This window comes from Oryctolagus cuniculus, chromosome 18, assembly GCF_051225735.1.
Source record: "Oryctolagus cuniculus isolate XC-2025 breed Fujian yellow rabbit chromosome 18, ASM5122573v1, whole genome shotgun sequence".
In the NCBI taxonomy this organism is placed as follows: Eukaryota; Metazoa; Chordata; class Mammalia; order Lagomorpha; family Leporidae; genus Oryctolagus; species Oryctolagus cuniculus.
The window spans coordinates 71,795,842-71,811,794 of NC_142884.1; the positions used below are offsets into that span (position 1 = coordinate 71,795,842).

Here is a 15,953-nt window from a genome sequence, read left to right on the forward strand (position 1 = left end):
GCTCCATCTGGAAAATGGGGAGGCCTGGTGGTGGTTGGGGGGACCTCTTCTAGCTCGCTTCCTGCCTGGAGCCAGGTCTACCTCACGGGAGGTGGGTCTGAGAGATGTTCAGGCTTCTCAACACTTCACCTAATTCCCAAGGAAGCAGACCCAGACTGACACAGGAAATGTGTGAGCGAAAATTCAGTGCGGGGTTTTCTGCTCAGCGTGTGCAGGTGGCCACTGGGAGAGGCGTCCCCTGGCTTTCATGTTGGATCTGGCCGCACACTAATGAAATGTCCCCAGCCTGCTACAGTTCCTGAGGCCTGGCTACCAGCAACTAGCCGCCTTTCCACCTACTTCATGAACCTGCCAATTGAGGAATAACAAGTCCTCCTCCAGAACCAAGGTCTATGTAAAGAGATAACAGAAAAGGATAATAAAAATTTCTGTTTATTCAGAGTGCTTGGAGAATTTACATAGGATGTCCTCATTGTTCCTTACAACCACTCTTCAGAGTGCCGGCCTTACACCATGCCCATTGCACAGATAAGAACCAAAGTTTCGCCCCCCGGCTCCCGTCACTCAGTGTGTCTGCTGGAGGACTAAGAACTACTACCCTTTACTGAGCACTTCCTGCCTACAGCACTGTGGTCGTGTCTCATTCGTTCTTAGCAACAATCTAGAATGACTGGTCTGAGCATTCCCTACTCACAAATGAAGCCAAACGGCCCCCCAAAGAGTTTAAACAAGGAGTTACCCATCTCAGTGTGGTTGACCTTGAGGTTGGACCATGCTTTGTGGTGGGGGCTGTCCTAGAACATTCTCGGATGTTGACCAGCATCCTGACTTTGATCCATTGGAGGCCAATAACACTCCTCCCCCATATCAAGACAATCAAAAAGTCTTCAGACATTGCCAGATGCTCCCTGGGGAGCTATAGGGCCCCAACGCCACTGCTTTAGACATACAGGTGAGGACACACAGGTGAGACCTGTAGCACTAGGAAGGACTCCTTGTCTACCCGACTCCTCCGAAAGAATATTTTCCAATAGTTGCTTTAGTTACTTAGGGCAGTGGTTTCCAGATGCTCAAATATGGTCCCCGGGAACTGGTTAGAAACATCAGTTCTCAGGCCCAACCCCACAGAGCCTGAATCAGAAACTCTGGAGGTGGAGCTGAGCCTTCCAGGTAATTCTGTACCAGTGCCTGAGAGCAGTTAGTATTTCCTAGCCTCCACTGCCCACTAAAACCTCGTGGGGAGCCTTGAAAAATGTACTGATGCCCAGGTCGTGCGTGGGAATTCTTATTTAATTGATCTGGACTGGGCATAGGCGTTGGGATTTTCAAAGCTTTCCAGATGACTCTCACGGGGCCAAGGTTGAGAACCACCAAGCTAGAGGGAGCTGCCCACGGTTGTCTGAGAGGCCCTGATCAAAGTAGAACAAGCTGCTTCTAAACAATACAGGCTGGTCCCGTGACCCGTCCGCCGGGAGCCCGGGCTGAGGCAGCAAGAACAGCGTAGTGCTACGGTTCCCTTTGCTGTCAGCCACAAACCACAAAAGCCCAGCTCCTCCATTGTTCCTTTTTTGGATCCCCTTCCATGGTTGATCCAACTTTCTAAAGTTCTCTAGAAGCTGTTTAGTTAGACTCTGCGCCAGTCTAAGAGGTGGAGGAGGCCACTGGAGTTGGCAGGTTAATCCTTTTCACTGCCCTAGACATGCCTGCAAGGGAACAGAAGTACTGCCCTGCTGGGGAGCCGCACTCGACTTTTCCCTCGCGATGCCTAAGCCTCCTTCAAGCCTCTGCCTAATCCCACCCTCCAGTCCTCCCCTTCTGCATCTGCCCCAGCATGCACCTGTCTCTCCACAGCCCTCAGCAAGCTTATCCCCTCATTGTCCCTCCAAACCTGTCTGCGTCCCCTTGGCCTGCGGAACAGCCTATTACTTTACCCAGGTGCCCCCATACTACTGTTTTCTAAGGTCTTTCTCTGACTCTTCTACTGCCACCCGGCTGGTAACCAGAGCAGACAGCAGGCATCCGCATTCAAGAGATGCCACTTCGGCTGGCTCTTTGCACCTGCACAGGATTCCACGAGGCCGGCTCCATCCCTCCCGTTTGGAAAGATGAGGGAACAGGTGCCTTTCCCAAAGACACCAAGCTGGAAAGGCGTGGCCTGGGTGCTGCGTCCTGTGCTGCACCCCGGGGTGGGGGGAAGCCTTCAGTGTTCCCAGCAGGGAAAGTGGTCCTTTGCCACTCATGTCTGGCTTGACTTCCCCCGAGGGAGGACTGTCCCCCAAGATGCAATTAGGCTGCCGAGAGCACGGAGCCCGGGAGCCAGGAGGGGCCGCGAGAAGGGCCAGGAGCTGGGAGGACCAACTCCACCCTCAGCAGCTTCTTCTCTTTTATGCAATGATCCCTCATAAACCTTCATTTTACAAATGGCTCCTCTGCTGAAACAAAATAAAATAAAATGGGTTTGAAAGCCTCTGCTTCTTGCCAAATCCTTAGATTTATGGCAGTGGTAACAGAAGCCCAGGGAGCGTGCAGGAGCTATTTCCACCCCTCTGTACTGCTGCCCAACCTGGTACTGCACGAGCGAGCTACAAGCATCAAACAGTCGGAGCAAATTTTCAAAGAAGGCACCAAAGGCCCACCCATCGCCTCCTCCCCCACAAACAGAAACCCACCAAGGCAGATTTTTAAGCATGCCGGGAGCCGCGCTGTCCCGGCACTGAAGCCGCGGGTTCGGATCTCGCTGTCCTGTCCCCTCCTGGATTCCTGCAGGATGCGTCTACTGGGGTTCCAGGCCGGGCATGGCCAAGCTGTGCCCACACCCAGTTCCAGGCAGGTTCACACCGGAAGTACTCCTGTGCTCACGCACAGCACACAAAACACACCGTCCTCCAGGATTTCCTCGACAGTCAGTTTGCACTCCGCTTCGGGGATGTCCCCCAAAGGCCACAAGGCCTCCAGGTCTGACCCCTCCCCTGCCACCTCCACCCCCTTCATTCTCTCCTCCTCAGAGGTGACTAGGGCTGTGCTGCTGTATTCCACGATAGAACTCACAAATTAACAACTGAAAAGAAGAAACACATTTTTCTGTCAATGGCTTAAGGGGATTCCACCTCTAAGCTGCCGCTAAAGCTTCCTTAGTCTTTTTTACATTTGTAGCATTTTGGAGCAATTTGCCAGAGTCAAAGAAAGCACTGGAATTTCCACAACCGACTTCAAAGGCCCCGAATCGTGTACGAGTGGAGGGGAGTCTGGCAGCGACACCAGAGGGGCCATTTTTCAAAGAGGTGTGAGCAGGACCGCGCGCGGCACTTTCGCCCCGCGTCTGCGATTGATGTTAATGGCAGACACGTGACCCGATCCCCATGTAGTTCTTTGAAAAGTGCCCCCTCCTCTTCCTGCCCCGATTCCTCCGGCTGCGACAATGCAGATGATGCAGAACAGGACTGCAAGAGCTGCCAGGGCTCCAGGGACAATACCGGCCCTCATCCAATCAACGCACGGAAGCGTCTTTTTGTCTGGTGGAGAGAGCACAGCACATTCGGGTTGACCAAGACGGGGGCTGCCTGGATGCTTTCCCCCTTGAGAACTGAATTCTACGCAGAGGCGACTTGGGACGGACGAGGGGGCGGTGTAACATGCCATGCGAGAGCGAGGCCACCTCGCTTTGCTCCTCTTCTTGGGTTTTGTAGCTTCTGGCACCCCAGGCCTCCCTTGGCCTTGGCATAGTTCCCCTTGCACTGACCACCGTTCACCCTTCTCTGTGCATCTGCAGGCAGTCTCTGCTTCCCAACCCGCTGCCTGTTGCAGCTCCACCCCAAGTGCTGCACTGAATTAAAATCCCCAACACAGTAGGTGCACTGAAGAACGTCTCGTCCGTGACTGTTCTGTGCTCGATGACGTCAACAGCAGCCAAGAGGTTGCCCAAGTCGCACGCTCACAAAGGTGCGCAATACCCCCTGCCCGGCATCCCACATCTTAGCGAAAAGGGAACGCTGTTCTTATCATCACTATTTTGGTCTTGTATGAGATTGAACATTGTTTCACAAATTATCGGTCATTTGCATTTACTATTTTCTAAAAACTGTCCATCCTTTTACATTTTCCTATCAGTTCATTTATCTTCCTATGGACTTACAGACTTAGAAGAGCTCTTTATATGACTTTGACTATCTCGTGGGGTGAAATTTCCCCCTACTTTGTTGTTTTATTTACTGACGCTACTTCTAGTGCTTCGCTGCACATCGATTTTGAAAGCTCAGGTAGGGGACGATGTGGTGCCAGTGGGTTAAGCTGCCGCCTGCAAGGCCAGCATTCCATACGGGTACTGGTTCAAGTCCCGACTGTTCCACTACCGATCCCGCTCTCTGCTAATGCACCTGGAAAAGCAGGGGAAGATAACCCAACTGCTCCAGCCCCTGCTACCCACGAGGGAGACCTGGATGGAGCTCCTGGCCCTTGGATTCCCCCTTAGCCAGCCTGGGCTGTTGTGGCCCCATCCAGAGTGAACCAGCAAATGGAAGCGCGCACACCCTAGCTCTCTCTCCTCTCTCTCTCCTCTCTCTCTCCAACTCTACCTTTACATAAATAAGATGAACCTTTAAAATAAAATACCTGGATAGTCAAACTGATCAATCTTTGCTTCATCCCATTTGAGTTTATATCAGGCCAAGGAAAATGTCTCCTAGACCAAGTTTTAAAAACACCCAGCTTACTTTTGGTACTTCCATAACTTTGGTGTTTGTGCATTTTACTTACAAAACACCTACCCGCGCCTGTTCACCTCACCAACCCCCCAGCCCTGTATCTTCTGGAAAGCGATGCTCAAATAGGACCAGCATTTTTCTTTAACCGTCTGTCTGCATCAGTCCTAAATCTTCATATCAAGAACTGTGCCCTATTTGCTTCTGCACTGGTGACACCAAATCCATTTTCTAGTATAGTACACAGTGTTTGTGGAATTAAATCTTAAAATAGTTAAACATAATAACTTGGATGCAAACTGGTCAGAGTAAAAGGACGTATTTCCCAGTAAACGTCTCTAAAGGGGAACTTTGAGAAATCACTCTGGGGCAGGGTACATTTAGCAAGCTGTCTAAGAAGTGACAACGAAATGTCAGGGTATGGGTCTTTCCAAACTCTGGAAGACAATTAACTCTGGAAGACAATTAAGACAACAACTTCTAATTTTGACAGATGGCAAAGATGTCACCTTTGCCATTTCCCCCAACTTTGACTGGGCTCTGAGCAACTGTTGGGTTGCCTGCTCGCACACCTAATTGCTTATTCGGTGTACCCTGCCGCTTCTGGGAAGGATCTGAGAGAGCTACAGTGTGCTACTCACGGATACAGGGCTATGTTGGACACAAAAATAAATGAGGCGTGAACTCCATGCTCCAAGAAGAGATGAGAAATTTAAAACGTAATTGTCTTACAATGCAGAGTGAGGACTGTCTTCATCGCAGGCCCATTTCTGTGTGGCTTAATGCTGTGCGTTAGTGGAGAATCGATGTATCTGACAGCGTGTGATCAAGCGTCTTGGTTCATCTGGCCAGTGCCGCTTTCCCTCAGCCCTGTTTCGGTGATTGCCCCAATCACACATGAAATAAGGACTTGGTGATAATGAAGACAAATAATATAAATATCTCATTGGTATATGCAAGAGTCTGGGCGAATAATTCAGGAACGCATCTATCCTGGTAATGAAATAACTAAATACATTAGTCTCTTCCCTCCGCAGAATTTCTAAAAATGCTATCGCATTGTTAAAATTAGCCACTCTACTAGGTCCAGCCCACACCATCTCCCTTGGTTCACATGCTAGCTCTTTAATGAACTGATCACTTAGCTGACAGGGTACACCAGCATAGTGACCCATTTCCCAGAAGAGAAGAATGAGGTCCAGCCACCCAGTCAGGGTCGCATGGCTGTGTAGTGGCCAAATCAGATGTGAAATGGAGGTGTGTGGTCTCCAGCTCCAAACCGCTGGCCCTGGGTACTTTATCTGACTGCCTCAGCCTGCTGGGCCAAGAATAGAGCTGATGTTAATGGAGGACTGGGAAGACCAAAGCAAGCAGGGAAAACACAAAGCAATTGTTCATCTCAGTTCTAAACTGGCCCTCAAATGTGCTGAGCTGTAAGATTCCAATAAAGGGTGGAAAATTCCCCCGTGGCTCCATCCCCTCTTGGGTTGCTGCGGACAGCTGTGTCCCCAGGATGCTTCCAGTTGGAATTCTCTATCTCCGTTACATCACAACCACTGGGAATCATTATTATTGGTTTAATGCTAATGCCTGAGCCCTGCTGGTCCTTGGAGTTTATTTCTGGTTTAATTGCTCTGGGACAGCACATCAAGGTTGCTTCAACTTCCCCAGGTGCACCCAAGACTGACCGCCTACCTCTAGGCTCAGAGGCCTGTTTATACTCCAGCCCCATCCTGTCTATGTCTCCACAAGGGGTGACGATGGGTCTCAGGTACTAATTTCCCTCTCCCCTACTGGGAGTTGAGTATTGTTTACTCCCAGAAAAGCAGCTGGCCACAAGGACCCACCCTGGTCGTTGCTGATTCGATGACAGATTCCTGACCAATCAACATGAGCCAATAAGCCATCTCTGGTGAGAGTACAGTCTCCAACCAAATTCTGCTAGGCACTGAAAATAAAAGGTTTTATTTAGTGTGGGACCCAAGGGAGATGGTGGGAATCCTACAGACTCTAAAACAGAGAGGAGTCGGTGCCGTGGCATAGTGGGTAAAGCTGCTGCCTGCAGTGCCGGCATCCCATGTGGGTGCCGGTTCAAGTCCTGGCTGCTCCATTTCCGATCCAGCTCTCTGCTGTGGCCTGGGAAAGCAGTAGAAGATGGCCCAAGTCCTTGGGTTGCTGCACTCATGTGGGAGACCTGGAATAAGCTCCTGGCTTCTGGCTTCGGGGCTCCAGCCATTGGGGCCAATTGGGGAGTGAATCAGCAGATGGAAGATCTCTCTCTCTGTAACTGCCTTTCAAGTAAATAAATCTTTTTAAAAAACAAAGAACAAAGCCCCAGAGACCACATGTTCAGGAAGGTACTCTGTGCCATCTGTGTTGGTTTGATGGGTATCTAATATTTACATATTAGCATATAAAGGCTCTGGGATAGGTGATAGCAAAATTAAATGTTTAATTTAAACTAATCCATAATCTCCTTAAAATCCTTTAAACACAATTTTTTTCAAGTTTTTTTTTTTTCAGAGGAAGGCAAATAATAGCTATGAACTACTATTCTATTATTGGAAAACAGAGATGGAAAGGGGAAAGACCAATAACATAATGGCAAAATTGCTCTCACACCAGGCTTGCAAGGTGTCATGGTGGGATGTGCATTCTGTATGCAATGGTACTGTCCAAGGCTGAGCTAGGAACAGCGTTTTCCTGGGGCTGGTGCTTTACACACGTTATCATATTTAATCCAGGTGCGTAACATACGCTGTAGAATCAATCCTTCACACAGGCCTCAGAGAGACTGGCCCCGTCTTACAGACGTGGTAACCCCTCTGTGTTCGTCTTAGTGCTGTAGGTTTTGCTGACAACTTTTTATTAAATGGGGCTTTCATTGGAGTGACTTAAGGCTGATTTATCTTCACCATCCAACAATTTCCTGAGTGCCAGTTGTGCACCTGACACTTTACACATGACGGGGTATTAGGAAAATGTGTCATCTATTACTTTTAAAATGCTCTTGAAATGACAGTCTTTGAGGAGGAAAAGACTGCTCCATTACCTACCAAAATCAAACCACAAAATCATTTGTTTTTGTAAAACTGGAGGGCGTTCTTAGGGTCAAGACCACAAGAAGCCAGGGCTCTGGTCCTGCCGCTACTAATCACATTCTATGTCTTTCCCTCTGGCTCTCACTCAGGAAAAGTTACCCAGGAAGGAGAGCACAGCTGGGCTCATGCCACACGTGCAGAGGTTAGACTCAGCGGCTTGAGGGGACCGACTGGAGTTTGTTCAGAAACGTTTGTGGGGCTACTGGGAGGGTCAAATGATATCTGAATTATTCTGTGCCTCAGTCTCTTCATCTCAACAAAGGGCTTAAATATCTGGCCCCTCAGGGCCAGCACTGTGTCATAGCAGGAAAAGCCACCGTTTGCAGTGCCAGCATCCCATATGGGCACCGGTTCGAGACCCGGCTGCTCCTCTTCCGATCCAGCTCTCTGGTATGTCCTGGGAAAGCAGAAGATGGCCCAAGTCCTTGAGGCCCTGCACCCACATTGGAGACGGGGAAGCAGCTCCTGGCTCCTGGCTTTGGATCAATGCAGCTCCAGTCGTTGTGGCCAACTGGGGAGTGAACCAGCAGATGAAAGACCTCTCTTTTCCGGCCTCTCCTCTCTCTCTGTGTAACTGATTTTCAAATCAGTAAATCTTAAAACCTGTCCCTCTAGTTGTGAGGTCAAAGAAGGCACAGGTCCTGGCTCCCATGAGACGCCCAATCCACGCTGTCTCATCTCCATAGCCCAGCAGGCTTCGGGTGACCTCCAAAGGACAGGACTGGGTGGAGTGTCCAGCCGGTCCAAACCACAGACACCTTCTCTAACACCTCACAAACTGGTGTAGCCCCCGAGTAACCAGAAGAAATGCTAAATAACTAAAAAAAGTGGTTCTCATAATAGTCTCTATAATGGCAGTGTTCGAGAAAACCGTCTACCTGTAGTAAAATTTGGTGATTAAATAGTACAGTGCACACTCCAAGAAAATAAGTCTTCTAAATCTTGATCGTAAATCTCCAGGCACATTTGAGAACACATTCATAGACTCCCTGCTCTACACTGTCCTCTTCCTTTTGGTGATCTTTGCAAAAACTGAGCCAAACAACCCAGCTGAGGAGCACGAGACAAGTAGTAAATAACAGGAGAATATCTGCTTTGGAAAAAAATTGTATTTTAATTACGGGGTCATCTGGCATTATTTGTAAATGATCACAGGTTTCACCGACGTTTGGAAATTTCATTCCTTCATGAACTGTTTTATCGTATGCCCATAATGTGCTGTGTTCTTGTGACTGGTCTTTATAGGATGTATTGACTTGCACTTTATTTTACGGGACTGTTTTGGGGTGTGCTTGGAGTTACACCAGGGCCTGACTGCGCCCCAGAGAGTAACAGCAGGTTCTCCTCAGAATTAACAAATCCCAAGACTAAATGCACAAGACTCGGGTGGGCACTGTGTTTATACTGATACCTACAATCGATTCCGTCTCCACTTGCACACGGTGTATCATTTTTCAAATGTAAAGATTTTATTGTGCAGTGCCTTGTTTCTAGATAGAATTCCACAGCCCTATTCATTTCTCATATTAACAGCTTAATATTTAAAGTTGGGAAGACAGACATGGACGTGTATAATGAGAAAACTTCAGCACTCGCCCCATAAATAACACTTGTCTTCAGTTTGACAAACATTACACAGGGTCTGACGTATGCAGCCTTTCATAATGATGTCCATCCCAGGTTCAGACCCAATGTTCTCCCTAAACAGAGGAATAATTTTTGTTCGATAATAATCACACATTTCACCCTTTAAAAATTAATTAAAAAACTCTAGATGGAATAACTACTTCAGGAGACCAGCAGCAAAATGGGAAAAAGCCATGTGTTTGGAGTTTTAGTGCCCTCTGAGTACAGAAATTTATTTGCGGCAAGCAGAAAACAGACAGCAAGCATAAAAATACAGCAGAGTCCCCCTAGTAAAATTATTTATCAAGCTAACAAGGGAAGGGCCCTTCCAGTGACAACAAGCCAGTGAGGAAAAGACATGGTTTTATATTTTACCTTTGGGTTAGCAAACCAGTAAAAATGCCAGCTGACAAGCACTTCACATAAACATTTCTTTCTAAATGAGCTTCCTTGTTAGGGGGAGAGAGAAAAAAAAGTCTTGCGAGCTAAGGAGCACCATAGCTCACAGACAGAGAAGTCTAGCACACACACTCTAACTCGTTAGCGCAAACATAAAATAGTAGGGGGAAAAGGTAATGTGAATTATGAATGGAGTTTAGATCACAAATTAGAGGTGCATTAAGGAGAACGCGTTCACACCCTCTTCAGTGAATCCTCCTACTTGAATGTTTTTGAAAAAGTCACAGCTTTGGAGGATGCCTTTCAGGATCAGCTCTAACAGTCTCTGAAACAAAACACACACATATATATTCATACACACCCATATATATGTACTGGCACCACTCCCACTGTACAAGCCTCGTTGCAATATTTTTTCCAATATTTATTTTATGAGCAAAACCCCAAAGTCGGTTTTTACAGTTTAGTTTAACGATACCAAACTTTGATTATAAATTACAAGTCACTTTTGCTGCAGCTTGCAATAGCAACAAAAGGAGGCAAAGAGAAAAAAAAACTAAGCGTGGAGTCAAAACCACACGGCAGCCCCTTCCCAATTAAATTTTAAAGAAATAGTAAAAAGATGCATTCTCAGAATAAGCGCAGCCTCAGTAACTCTGCAGATCAGTCCTGATGAATTTACAATGAAATCACAAGCTAGAAGCTCATCTCTCCCAAAGTGCAAATCTCCCGGGGTAACCGCGGCAGACACGGGGAGGTGCCTTCTTCCGGTGGATGGCAATGATGCTGGGCAGGGGGTTGGGGGAAGGGGGCACTGGACGTGGCTGTGGCCATGAAGTGTCGAGTGATGACAGGCAGAAGCGCCACAGCAGCCCCGCATCCGACCCGGCCCCCCCCCGCCCAATGCCTTGCAAAATAAAACTATCTCAGTAACAGCACTGGCAAGTTTGTCATTACGAGTATCAGCCAGCTCACATACAACAGGAGGCAAAAAAACAAAAACAAATCCTTCCTTATTTTTTGCCCTCTCTAGAACAGGGTGACATTTCACCCCGCCTCTGCAAAACCTCCCACACTCAGGCTGGGACCAAGTTGAACCCTGTACTTTTCTTCCAAGGCCAAAGTCCAAACTCTCCAATTCCAATCCCACCAGCCCCATTTGGGAGCTGGCTGGCTGTCCTGTGCACAGGTCTGTGGGGATGGCCGACAGCATGGTTTGTGTGCTACTTATTGACCATAGCTATCCCTTTTAGCCCTTAGACAAGGCTCTCACTGAGACGATACGAAGCAGTCAAAGATCAGAGCAAACAGACACTACATTCTGCACGACCAGGTTCCCCTAACTGCCCACGGAGCCTTCTGGGTTCAGCACACATCACGCTTTGACCAATGACTTTCCTGCTGACGAATGAGCGGGGCCCGACTCTGAGAGCGGCACTTGCGGAAGTTCCGGGTTAGCAGAGCGTAGAGCACATGGAAGGGCCATGAGCAAGAGAGAGATGCCGGGGACTCCAGATGCACCGAGAGATTCCAGGAGGCTCTCAAGAAAGGAGCTGGGAGCTCTCGGACCTGGGCAGCGGAACTCATGTTAATCCAGGCCTCATCACAAGCCTGCTCGCTCTCCCTCCCTGCCAGGGCCCATCCAAGCTCAGGCCTCAAAACGCACAGGTCTTGTGCTGGCCCACATGGTTCAGACTTTCATTCCACTGAGCATTGGCAAGAACCGGTTCTGGGGACTCTAAGCAGAAGAGAAGAAGGAAGACGTCTGGGCAAAATGAGTCGCAAATAAACAAAACAGCCGCCGAGCATGGGGGAGACAGAACTTCAGGTCTGTGCTACCCCCCAGAGCAAAGGAAGAGGACACAGCTCTTACCTTGGGTCAACAAAGTCAGCGCGAGTGCCGGGATTTCTGATCTCCCTGGGCTACCTCACTGCCCACTGCCGAGAGAGCAGGACAGCAACAAGCAAGCTGACCCCGGGACCCTGGTGCACGCTAACGCAGCACCTGCCTCCAACCACTGATCAAGCCACCGCGTGCAACGTGGGACGTTTGGGGAGGATTCCATTGGCTCCATTAAAAACAAGAGAAGGAAAAGAAGTAAAGAGAGCAAACACACAATCCTGTTCTCTCAAGACGTTCAGCCCGGTTATCTTTCTCCTCCGTTCCCTGTGTATCAGGAAGGCACCTCATTCTCTAATAGAAACAAGCCGGAGATGCACCACAGCTATATATGCTGGAGCCCTTTAATTAACTACCATCAGCAGGGAAAGGTCTCTATTTTGATTAACTTCATGGAGGAGGAGTCAACCCCAGCCACAGAATCCCTTTAAATAATTACAAACCCTAACCTAGCTGTGCTGCTGCCAGCAGGCAGGAGCCTGGGAAGAAAAGAAACTTTGTCTGTGGAACCGGATTTAAAGGAAGAGCGACCAGAGGGTCAATTTCTCAGAGCGTTTTAGATCAGTCCAATTCTCACCTCCACTGCCTACTCCAGCAAATGAACTTGCTGTGCTTTTCCAGAGACTGAAGTCACTAAACGGGACTGGTCACCAGCTGCATGGAATACCCACACTATCAGACGAAGCTGCTTGAGGGAGATGGGAGAGAATGGACTCCCACCAAGCAACCACCCCTCCACCTGTGGGTCTCACCCCCGGCGGGTTAAGCTGTAGGAGGTGGCCCTGGACTGTTCAGCAGGTGTTACCAGCCGCCAGTACCTTGCACCCGAGGTCCCTGCACAGCGCCACCTTGGCTGCCCTGTATCTGTGTATCCCATGGCTGCTGGATTTTCCCAATGAGCCCCTGAAACTCAGCCCTCCCCTCCCCGACCTGGTGTTAGTCCCTTCCGGAAGGGTGTAAGAGCCGAGATGTTTACTACACGAGTCTCTCCTGTAGACGCTGCAAAGAGAACGCGTTTCCGACTGGCTTCCCCACCCCGTGCTAGCATTTTCCAAATCCTGCGAAATGGAGACGGAACACAAACGCACCAACCAAACCCCTCGATCCAGGTGCTTAGCTCATTTATTGCTGATAATTTCAATAGACGCCAGGCAAAGCACAGACGCAAAGCATCATCTTGACAGTCCTTTTTGGATGGAGAAAATGAAAGACTCAGCAAGAGACAGGTGAAGGGAGCTTGAACACTGGCATCTGGAAGGGCGGCAGTAAATCTGAGATGCTGGCGGGGGACTGCGAGTGCCTTTCAGGACGACAGCTCTTAACAGAAGCAGCGTTTCGCTTTAAGCCATGATGCTGCACCTCTGCAGAAATTCCTTCTGCCTCCCCCCGCCCCCCCCCCAATGCACAAAGTTTCTTTCTGTAAGTCCGCCCCTCCAGCAGTACCCCGGTGTTGACCGAAGATCATTCGTGTTCCTGTGGCATCATTAGGCTCCTTTCTCTGCATTGGCTCCTGTTCTAATTAAGGGATTAATTCCGTTCGGCCAGCGTCCACGGAAAAACAAACAGTAGCCCGCCCCTCCAGAAAGGGGTTGTCACGGTAGTTAGGGAGGAACATAACCCAAATAAGCTCCCAACAGCAACAACAAACAATTAGAGTGAGTCTGAAGAAGCAAACACTTTGTAGGGGACTTGCTTACCCTAATTTTCTCAGTGCCAAAAGATATACTGAGGCAGTGTGCTTGAGACAGACTCCTGGAATTGGTGAGCGCCTGCTCGCCCCTGGCTCCAAGTCTGCAAGCAACACAGCATTCTCTTCGCTGGCATGGAGGGGATGGGACTTGTGCTACAATCTGAGTATTGAGACACCTACAGTGACGACAGGGTCAAGACTAGCCACTTAAGCTTTGCAGGTAGAGGCAGCAAGAAATCGGAACTCATGGTGTTGGTTTCACCTGTTCCCTGCACGAGAATTCCAAGCTCCCCAGTGCTGTTAAAGTATTTGGATGACCTGCGCGAGGGAAACCAGGTTATGGTGTTTTACATGTACAGCTGAACCACACAACTACACACCTGTGCCAAGGCAGCCGCACTGACTTTGGGCCAGGGGAAAGCAGGTTTGCTTTTGGTTTCTGGATGATTTGGGGCATCATGGGAGGACAGGTATGCAAAACAGAAACAAGATTTCTGAGTCCTTTTACTGTTTTTGTTTTGTTCACCCCAGTTCATAAAATAAAAGTCTTTTTTGCACCTGTAGACTTTTTGAATCAGCATTAGTACAGTCAGGGAAAAACAAGTGTACTTTGCCAATTGTAACATCAGAGAAAAAATGACAGGTCCTTAAAACCAGGAAGTACTGTTTATGCAAATTCCATCAGAGGTTCCAGTGTGTGACAAGGAGCTACAAATGGGCCTCTCCCCTCTGTATGTGTTCCAATTGCCCCACCCCAAGCCAGCTCTGTAAGGCTTGGTTGCATCCAGATGGGTCTTAGCCAAGGTCAAGAGTATCTGAAATGGGCCGAGCGTAGACGTGGGCAGGCTGAGGGTCACTACCCTCTGAGTCTGTGTGTCAGGGCTTACGCTGCAAGAACGTGTTAGGAAGGCCTACTTTCCACCTTGATGCAAACCATGAGTTCTGGTGTTATCTCCTTGTGCCGACTCCAGCCTCCGAGGCTCATTCAAAAGCCACCCTTCATGGGAGGGTCAAGTAGCACCGTGACGTGTTTCCATGGCAATGGTCACTCCTCGGTCAATTGTGCTATCATGGAACAATTGACATCACACAGTCAGATTGGGTGAAAGACGGACACGCTGGGCGGACGTGGTGGACGCTGATCTTCTCACGGGAAGATCTTTCTTGAGAAAGCACAGCCTTAAAAACCCATGCATTTCACCTGATTTGCATACGTGGAGCTGTAACATGCGCTAATGGAAAGTGTTAGTTGGGAGCAAGGGATGCTAAATTTAATCTTTGTGAGCTACCACTTGGGATGAATATTTTGTAATATACCCAAGAACCATAGTATGTGATTCACATAGACTGTGATTCTGAGAATAAATGAAAGTAATTAAATGGCTCCCCAAATGGCTTATGATTTAATTTTCATACCCCAGCCTAGAAAAGTGCCAAAAATAAGCCACGAAGTTGTACATGGTTGAAATTAGCAAGAGAGCAGAAAAGCTAGTGGTTCACCATTTTTGGCTTCCACTACTGAAATCCTTTAGCCAAAGTGACTTCTGAAAATAAACTAAGTAACTCGCTCAAGAGTACCAAGGGCTGAGCTTTTCATACACCAGTTTATAATAACTAATGTCAGAGAGACTTCAAGGAACTGTCCTCCTCACCAGCTTCCCCAACTGACCAACACCTTTCTCTTCCTTACTCTCACCTGTCAATCATGTTTACAGCTGAAATTTGATTTCTCTCCCACCAGTAACCTTATATGAAGTACAGCCGGGAGGTGGGGGTAGTGGGAACATCAGGAGGAGTAGGAAACTTGCCTTTAAAGCTTGGAAGCTCTGTGCTCAAAACGTGTCGTTTCAATGTCACAACTCCTGCTGCGGGGCCTAGAGCATCATATTTAACAGGTGGCTTTCAGGGTGCACTTATATAGACAGGGACAAGAGAGGAAGGAAGTACTGGCGCTGCATGCACACACGTGGACACACAAGTCAACCATAAAGGTGTACCCTGAGTTAAACTTGCATGAGAACTATTAAAGCAAATGTTAATTTTGAATAAGGCTAGCAAAGTAGTCATATTAAATATTCGCAATCCAGTTATTCAAAGAAAGGCTCTCACCACAGCAGCGTGTAGGGGTAAGTAATCAGATACTTTTTTTGAACAGTGAGGAAAATGTGATTTTTGTCCCCAGTGCTCTCAATTCACTGCATATTTAAAATGCCTCTTCTGCAAAGAGTAGCAATTTGACAGTGTGATGTTTGCCCCTTTCAGTTTCTCTAGAAACCCAAAATTGTATTTCATGCAAATTTCTCAGCAAGCAAACTTTGAATAAAAAAAACTACTTTGTTCCATTAACCAATAAGAGGTAATAAGAATATCTAAAACTATGACTCAGAATAATTACTGATGGAAGAATATTGGTCTAGCTCTTCAAACGAAGAGGGCTCACAATTAAATTCACACTGGGCTACTCGGCATTGAAAGCCCATTTAAATAGTTCAATTTCATTTTCTTAGTAGATGAAAATCAGATTGCTAACTCCATCGTCT

General features: G+C 48.2%; 1 protein-coding gene across 3 annotated transcripts in view; it reads right to left on the minus strand.

Moving 5' to 3' along the window:
* MAF (MAF bZIP transcription factor) overlaps nt 1-15,953 on the minus strand; it is a 349,481-nt gene that overhangs the window by 318,693 nt on the left and 14,835 nt on the right. Inside the window, exon 3 of one of the 3 annotated variants that reach the window (XM_051847316.3) lies at nt 9,246-10,148. The exons of 1 other annotated variant lie outside the window; for it this stretch is intronic. The gene's annotated coding sequence lies outside the window, so the exon portion shown is untranslated. Of the gene's footprint in view, nt 1-9,245; nt 14,479-15,953 lie in introns of those variants that run through there. One more of the 3 variants, XM_051847314.3, reaches the window with a different exon arrangement.